Source organism: Numida meleagris, chromosome 2 (genome assembly GCF_002078875.1).
Source record: "Numida meleagris isolate 19003 breed g44 Domestic line chromosome 2, NumMel1.0, whole genome shotgun sequence".
NCBI classification, from domain to species: Eukaryota; Metazoa; Chordata; class Aves; order Galliformes; family Numididae; genus Numida; species Numida meleagris.
Genome location: NC_034410.1, coordinates 4,318,407 through 4,327,939, shown reverse-complemented (window position 1 = coordinate 4,327,939; position 9,533 = coordinate 4,318,407).

The following is a 9,533-nucleotide window of genomic DNA, read 5'->3' as shown; positions in this document are numbered from 1 at the left end:
AAGCAGTAGAAGTATGGGATGAATCGCATCCTTTTCTTTTTCCCCTCCCACCCCATTCAGATTCCTTTTTATTGGTGTCATTTAAAGGTTACTAACCAGGTTGAAACATTCAAGCTGAAAGTCCAGCAGTTAAAAAGCAGCAAGGCATTCAACGCTTGCTTCCCATGCAATTTCTTAAAGTGCTGCACTAAGGAAACATTCAGGAGAGTGAAGCTTTGCCTTTTATATATCCCAGCAGACTTACACTTTCTAATAGACCCATCTAAATCAACAAAGTATTCCCCAGCCAGGGCCAAGAGTCGGCAAAAATGGCTCCAAGGCAACTGATGCAGCTACAACTTTCCACTGGAAGTTAATGAACTTTTAAAAACATTTTGGGAAGTGATGTATGCACAAGGCTCCTTCGTGTATCACGGTTAATATAATGTGTTCCTTTCCCTGGGGGAGACCCCATCTGAGCTGTCAGCTGTATGACTGTTCTACTGGAAATTTTCCGTGATGTATACAATCCTTTCTCTCTCTCCTTTTGTTTCGTGGGGGGAAGCAAAAGGCAACCAGCTCCCACTTGTGTAAATTTTATGCTTTGAAGAATTTGAAGGGCAAATGAACAGAGGGGAAAAAATTCTGTTTGGCTGAGTGGGAGAACAGTCATGGAATCATTAAGGTTGGCAAAGACAACTGAGATCATCAAGTCTAACCATCAGCCCATCACCACTATGCCCATTAAACCATGTCCCCCTACCATGTCATGGTGCTGCCCTGAACATCACCAGAGGGGCTGAGCATCCCATGGAGGTGTAGCTACATCCTTATTTGCACATGAATATGCAGATCACTTCACGGGGACATGGGCAACAAGGATCTGTGGTTTAAGGAATTAGCTCATCTAAGTGGCCTCCAGCAATGGAAAGGTTTCTCCTTATAAAACCCAAACTCCTTTTCAGGAGTCTTTTCCAGCACACTTCATGACAGCCTGAAGTTTATCAGCTTTCTCTTAGCATGAATAAGAAAGAGCAGTCAGAAGTGGGGAAGAAGGAGGATCACATCCAGAACCTCACTGGGCCAGGAGGCCAGCACCACTCCTCCAGCTCTACCCAAAACCAAAGTTTCTTCAAAGCTGAGCAAAAGCATAAGCTCAGATGCTCAGCAGTTTCTCTGGAGGGAGACCACTCTATCACCTTTTTCCAGACAGGTCAACTTTCAGCTGCCTTAGGGAGCTGAGGTTTGGTTTGAGGTTATTTTTTTTTTTGTTTCCATCTACTGCTGTCCAGCTCTGCGTATTTCTCAGAACTCTTCATGTTTGCTCTTTCAACACATCTGGACTCAGCACAGCAGTCCTCCCAAGGCTGTGTTCTCCCTCTGCCAGCTGACATTACCTACCTTTTTAATAGATCTGAAGATTATCTTCTTTTCTGCCCTCCATGGAACTACAATGAGAGTTTGTCTTGAGAGGTTATCACAGATGACCCTCAAGACACTCCTCAAGATGCTGCTTTCAAACACAGGGTTTTCTTTTCTGTATGCACAGCTTTGCATCCTTCACTCCCAGAGGGATTCCCTTCAGTTTGGCTGGACTAAAAGCATCCTGCTGAACCATGACCAGTTAAGTACACAATCCATATCTCTCAGTATGAATAACCCACATCATCCTTATTTGCTAGCCTGTGCATTTCTGTGTCATCTGTAATGACATAAAAGTTTTCTAACCCCTATATAAACTGCCACAGTGCCAAATGTCTTATGCAAAACATCAAATAGCATTGGAAGAAGACTAGTCTCTGGGAAAGTCATATCAGAATAGCACTACTCATTCGAGACATGGCATGAACAGCTTCCAAGATGCAGCAGTGAACTGGCCTGCCTAATTGTTGTCCTGGTGACACTACAAAAGATATGCTTTCAAAATCAAATGATCATGTCTTCATGGGTGACGTTCCTTGAATATGTTTTATAAATAATATCAGTGTGGTTGTCTTCCTCAGCCCCAGTCTATGATCAAGAGAAAGATACCAGCAAGCTGTTTTCAGTCTCCCCTGACTCACTCCATCCAAGAAACATTCAAAATTTCTCCATTTCTGCAGGAAAATTTGCTAATATTTGGCAGCAAAATAGCAGAGTGAGATCAATAGGGGGAACTGAAGATTATGGCTATAGGTCATTTGTTTACACAGCTTTGTTAGTGACCTGACTAAGGGAAAATTGACATAAGCTTGCCATTTTGGAAACTAGAAAACGTTCATGTGTTCTAGGAGTGTAGGAGTCAGTGCCCGTGAAAATGGACACACTGAAGGAATGTCCATTAGAGCAAAATTTTAGCTTTTCAATGTTAAATATTTTATGTTGGCTGAGGGAGCAGGGCTTGGTCAGCCTGGAGGAAAGAAGGATCCAGGGCTTAAAGAGAGATTAAAAACAGGAAGGACACTGACTTTTTACAAGGTGAGATAGTAATAGGACAAAGGGAACAGTTTTAAGTTAAAAGAGGCGAGATTTAGCAAATTTTTTAGTACAGGCTGCCCAGACTGCTGTGGGTGCCCCATCCCTGGAGGTGCTCAAGGCTAGGCTAAATGGGGTCCTGGGCAGCCTGAGCTGGTGGGGGCAGCCAGCCCACAGCAATGGGGTTGGAACTGGATGGGCTTTAAGGTCCCTTCCAGCCCAATCCATTCAATGATTCTATGTGAATACAATCCCTGAGCAAGACTTCAACAACAAACTAGACCCTGCTTTGTGTATTTGGTTTCAGGGATGTTTTGAGTAAGAAAAATTTTCTTGCTTAGAAAGCCTGTACAAATGGGAGACATTGTTTAGAGATTAGCTTTTTAGTTCAAATAGTTCTATACTCCTACTGTTCTGACTGAACCTGTAGGTTCACATCATTCTCTGTCTCTACTTCTCTCTAAAATGATGTCATAAAATCAAGTTTTTCAGAAGTTTACATGAAATTTGCTATCACAAATGTATACAATATATGAAATATATACATGAAACATCTGAAATGGACAAAGATAGTATAGTTAGAGAATAGACGCTGTATAACACTGTACAATGATCAAACAGGCTAGGGCTTGTCTGTCTTTGAAAGTCATTGGGGAGGGGTAGAATTGTGATGTCTGAAAATTCATTAATGGCTCCAAGAAGATAAACAAGGGCCAGGTGTCCATGGTCTTCCCCAATACAGGAATTGGAGAACAACAAGTAAAACTAGAAGGCAGATGGCTTACACAAACAGAAGGATGTGGTTCATTACCCAGAGTGCAGCTGAGCTGTGGAGCTCCTTGATGCAGGATGCTGTGGATGCTAGAAATGCACAAGGGCTCATAAAGGAACTAGGCAAGTTCCTGAAAAAAAATTCATCGGGGGTTATTAAAACTAATGACACTGCCTCAGAAAGATTCCCTATGATATACTGCTGAAACACTGATGTGTCCAGTGGAAATGTCATAAATTCTTTTCCCTTTTTTCTGCTTTTCTCCATGCATTGTGTCACTGTTACAGATGGGCTAATCCTGTAGCCCTTAAGCATTTTTGGCCTATTTTACAGTTTGCAGTTTAATTTTCCAGCAATATTTCAGTATTCCTAGTGAAATAAATTTTGCCACTGCCAACTAATTACAACAGGAATCCAACTGGCAGGCTAAGAATTCTCCATGAATACCTAAACGGAACAATATTCCTATTGCTTTCATGAACTCACACGCCAGAGAGCAAGCAGCTGTACATGCGTGGAGAAGTTTTGTAAACGGACGCATTCCTCAAAGTCCATCAAGGGAACTGAAACACAAACCTGTGGGCACAAGTATGTCAGTCAAGAAGGCACTCATCCACCATTTTCCAGCAACTGGGGCTCTGGAGAAGTGAATTGGGTGAACTGCCCATCAGCTGCTGTTCAGTCATCACACTGCTTCCATGTTAGGGAACATGGTGTCATCACCAGAAGGCGATCATCACTCTTCAGGCTAACATTAGTGCCAAGAAAACCTGCAGCTTCTCTTTGCTGTGCCATGAGCAATTGACATGTGATATCCACGTGTTGTGGAGCCTTGGATTGGATGGAAACTCTTCCATTAACATTACAAAACCTTTATGGTAACTGATTCATGCCTGATAATATGAATTAATGTCCTAGTCCCAAAACCCCAGTAATTCTTAGTGACTGCTAAGAGGTCTGTGATAGTCTGGCAATACAGCAAAGTACAATGATTTGAGCACTGTCTGTCACTTTTGAACATTGGAGATGGTTTGCTGGAGAAAGCTGGTTCATTACCCTCATCTTATGCTCCTCCAAGCTCCAGCTCTTGGGGACTTCAGTCCCCAAGAAGTATTTAAAATGCCCGGTTTTCTCCACAGAGAGCAATATTAACATCAAATGGAGATGTCTACATGAAAGAGTCCTAATTTTGCCATAAATCTCTTTGTAAGACCCTTCACATTGCTTCTGATGTATAATTTCACATTTTTGGAGCCAGGCTCATAGGGTACAGTCTCATCATCTGTAAGTCACTCATCCTGGCAATTCTTTGGCCCAACCACACAGCACACACTGTCACCTCTCCAGCAAAATATCTATGTGGGCTGGGCATGCAGGCAATCCCAGACTAGAATGACTTGTGAAAGTTAATGGCAGAGAAATTCCAGATGCTGAGGAAATCTAGAGGTCTCAGCTTGTTCACAGGAAATCCACAAGCAAGAGGGGAAAACTGGAGATGCAAATTCCCTGGATAATTGCCTAGATGTTTTTATTAAGAGAACATGGTGCTGCAAAGCTGACTTAACCAAGTCCCAAAACAGTGTGCTCTCTCAGAAGGGTTAGCTTTCACCTAGTTGATCTACTCCTCACCACCTTGAGACCTTCAGACTTGCTGGGCTTATGGCTTAAGTTCTCTTCTGCTTTAGCTTAAAATAAAACTGCCCTCCAAAACTTCAGGCAGGGCAGGGACTTGAGCACCAGCAGCTCAAGAAAATGCCACACATCACAGGAATATATTTCAAAAGCCTTATTTTTGTTCCCACAAAGGAAGATAACCAGATTGAGAACCCTGAAGGTTGCCCACTCTCCTGGTTCAGTGTCAGTCTCACTTTTACCCCATGCAGAGGGTGGAGAAAAGGAACTCCAGGAGCAGGATGAATCAACCCTGTTGTCTTTGCAGGTCCAGGTCACATCTGTCAGTTCCTTGCCACCCATGGCATCTGCATCCAGGCTGCCATGTTATCTAGTGGCTGTAATGCAAAAGAGACATCACATCAGTAAACACAAAAAAATGTCCTAGGCATTCCTAGGGCAAGTCATTGTACGAAGAGTCTAATGCTAATTGTTTAATTACCCCATGTGGACACAGATGACAGAGAGGCAAAGCATGGTGGGGGCGGACACCAAGTCATTCTCCTGCTCCACTCTGCTCTCAGAGTGAGAACAGATCACGGCATCGATACAACAGCAGCTGATGGGAACAGCACAGCCTTTGATTGCTACCTTCATCTGGGGCCAAGGTGCCAAAAAAACAGGGCTGGATTAAATTGACAAGTCTGCAGTTCAGGCTGTGCCAATCTGATTTTTGCTGCAGCATGGGCACAGTTTGCCCAGGGCAAACACAACTAAATGAGTCCCAGACACCAGGTTGAACCTCTGTCTGAGACAGACACTGGACTCCTGGACCCAAAACAGGACTGCATGTCCCACATTCAGCTCTGGCTGTTGATAGCCTCCCCAATAACAAGCCAATGGGGGCTGGAAAATACAGAGTTCAGAAACTGTTTCAAAGCTGTATTACCAACATGGTGTGGTGAGCAGATCCATGCCTCCTTTCCAGCACTGCACATGGACAGACGTTGGGTTAGGGGACATCAGCCCAACTCCAGTGAGACCAAGGAGCTCTGCAGATCACTCAGGATCTGATCCCTGGTGAGCAGGTAGGAATGAAAGGGGTTCTCCTAGACCTGTTTTCCCCCAGTCCCTCATTCTGGTCTTGGGGAAGGATCCCAAGGATCCAAGAGCAGGGTCAAGCTCTCCATCCTTCACTTTGCACTGCCAAAAACAGCATGAGGGCCAGTACCCAAAGCCAGAATGACGCTGGGCCAACAAAGCTGACCTACCTGAGGCTGGATAACATTGCAAACCTAGGCAAACCTTCACTCCTTTCCACCAACCAATCTTGAACAAATAACTGCTGGCTGGAGCTGTTCTGTGACCTGTGGGGAGGATCCTGAAGGAAGGGTGGTTACTTTTGCAGTGCTTTAACATAGAGGTGATTTCATTAAAATATTGCACTGGACGCCAGTGGGTGTTCAATGGAATTAGGTGCAGGTAAAAACAATTTGAAGGGACAAGTCAGAAAACCTGGGAAACTGTAGCTGTGACTCTGGAGCAGGATGAAGCCCAATTAGTGATTTTCAGAAATGTTCTGCTGATAACACTGATTGCACTTAGTTGTCGAATGAACACAGACAAAAAGTGATTAAAGCCTCCTTAAGAGCTTCTAAATCTGCTCTTCAGAAATTCCAATAAGCAATCTAATTAGCTAATTCTATTAACTGATTAGGTGATATTAATTAGTTAATTTAGGAGGGAAATTTATAAAGCTATTGAAGGAAATACAGAAAAAAAGAGGGAGACTTTTGGCCAAGAGCTTCCTTTCTTCACCCCCACCGTGCCTTAATTAGAAATTTTAATTGGCCATATGCTGGGGGTAGGGAATCGCTAAGGGACCTCTACTCATTCCATCCTCTCTCCTGCTAGTCTTACATCTTCTGGCAATTCATGGCATTCAAAGCAACAGCGGAGGTTGGGCTCTTGGGTATGTTTTCTTCCCTATTCTTTTTGTCAAGAACACATTGCACGGGGCTCTAGAGTATAGATTTAGGAGAGAGATGGGAGGAGATAAAAATCCTGGTTCTACGACACCTCTGAAGGGCTCTTTGGGGCACTGAGCAGCCTCCAAACACATTCTTCCATTTGTGGAGATTGTACTGAGAAGTTAAGCGTTCCTCATGCCAGCTCTACAGATGGATGCCCATGAGCGAGGACACCCAAGTCACCAGTACTTGCAAAGCAAGTGGCATGCTGTTGGAGATGCAGGGCTGGAGGGGAGGCCCGTGGGCGGTGTGAAACACAGATGAGCCATGCCCCAGGCACCTTCCCAGAGGTCCTGGGTGAGGGCTCACTCTTGGCAGCTTTGCACAGCGTCATCCAGATTGGAAACTTGGCCTCTGTTGCCAGCGACACCCAGATCTCAGCTCCTGACAAATGCTGGCAGGGGCACAACCAAGCTTGTGAATCTTCCTGACCCAGGCTGATGGATGGGAGCTCCAAACATGCCAAAACGACTCCCACTGTATCCTGGGTAGCCATGAACCCAGCATACCAGTCTGTCACCAGTTACACATGAATCTGGCAGGGGGAGGCAAGAAATCTCCCAGACAGCTGCAGCAATTCCTCCTGACAGGCACACACAGAGAAAAGGCTCAGCATGCTGCAGGCACCTCCCTAAATATCTTCTCCACCTCCACTCCCAGCACCGTCCTTGGAGTTGTTCAAGAAATGTGGTTTAGTGGGCAATATTGGTGGTAGGTGGACAGTTTGACTGGATGATCTTAGATATCTTTCCCAACCTTAATGATTCAGTGATTCTATGATCCTTTTTCAAAAGACAATGATTCATGAAGGAATAGGAGTGGGTACCACCACCACCACACAGCTCCCAAAGTCTCTGGGAGGTGCTGAGCTCATCCCATCAAAGCCACTTAAGCAACCCACATGCTGGCTAACTTCAGTGTCCCAGGTGGTCAAGGGCAGAGGGAGAAGAGCTGCAACTCCAGGGAAAGATGCAGGTGGTTGTGGAGAAGGGAAAGCTAGAGTGAGACAAAGCTCTTGTGCTTGGATCAAGAGAAAATCATGAAATCTCATGAACAGGGGAAAGACTCTCGGGTACTTATCCAGGAGTCCTGGCAACATGATGCAGCTGGTGGGAGAGGGGCAGCCCAACTGCTTCTGAGTGCCCAGAGTGACGTCTGCAAGGCACTCACCTCCTTGCCCCAGACACTATGGCCTCAACTGCAAATACTTCCTGCAAAGTGGAAATTGCACTGCTCACCCATGATGTAACCAAAGCAATTTTCAAGCCGTGGTCCTACTCCATCCCAGGGACATCCTGAGGCACAGATCAGTTTGGAATTCCCGTGAAAGGTGAAGATCTAGCTCAAGAAATTAATGTTGTTTCAAGGAGGGCAGAGGCTGTGATGAAACCAGTTTCCGAGGAAAGCACTTTGGTCCAAGCCACAGCATGCAAGCTGTAATAAATATATGGCAAAGTGACTGCTTCCTGACTCCTCTGGCTGGATGCTGAGATGGGTACCCAGATGTCAAGAATCTAGGAGTTGTCCTGCCTTTGGAGGGTAAATACCCACATAGTGTTTGCTAAAAGCTCACAGAAATTCCCTGATTCTCATAGCTTTCTTCATTCTTGAAGTGACAAACCATGCCCAGAATGATCTAATATGGTAGTTTGAGTGTGCTTTTGTTCACAAGAGCCTGCAAGCCATGCACATGGGAGCTCAACCACTTTGGGATACTTCTTACCACTGGGCTGGGAACAAGAAAGCCCAAAGAGTCTCCCAGCTCCTAACCAATTAGGTTCTTGTCCTTCCAGGAGCCCAGTTTACTTGGGGCCCAGGTTACCTCAATCACATCACTGTTGACATATGCAATCACATAGGCCTCTGATGGCCATCTCACCTGCCTCCCAAGATACAGACTTCAGATGCTTGCACACTGGGGAGCAATGTCCACCTTCAGCACCAACACGGATCCCATCTCCCTCACCTATCTGTCAGTATAATGTCAACAAGCTGGGAGCAGTAAGGCCAAGGCACACAGAAGTTTGCAAAAAGTAAATCTTGGGACAACCACAAGGCTGGTCACATTGTAAGCTGCACGCATAAAAAGCACTGAGCAGCGCAAGGGCCAATTTCAAGCTCAAACTGTCAGAACTAGGCACTAAAACTGAACTCAGCTCCATGCAGAATGCACCAAGGTGATGTTTTTTATTATTTCAACTCAAAGTTGTTATCTTTTGTCCCATTTCTCTGTTCTGTACCTCACCCTTATCAAAGTCTGGTGATTTTTATTAATTTTTTCACAGCACAAATTCAGAGTCTTTGGACCAAATGATCGTGTGGAGGGACGGACAAGGTCACGGAGAGACTTTGTTATTTTGGAGGAACCTTTGAAATCACTCCTTGGGCTGATTTTCCCAAAGCTACCTTGATATCTCTTTAAAGAGGAGGTGAGCCAGCAGGATACTTCTTACAGTCTTCTCTTATTCTTGGTCTGGGGGCCTGGATAAAATCAGGGGAACTCCATACTCCTCTTGTCCTGTCTGCTTCTTCCTCCTGATCAGGTCTTACTCAGAAATTAATCTTTTTCCTTTCCTTTTCCTTTCCTTTTCCTTTTCCTTTCCTTTTCCTTTCCTTTCCCTTTCCCTTTCCCTTTCCCTTTCCCTTTCCCTTTCCCTTTCCCTTTCCCTTTCCCTTTCCCTTTCCCT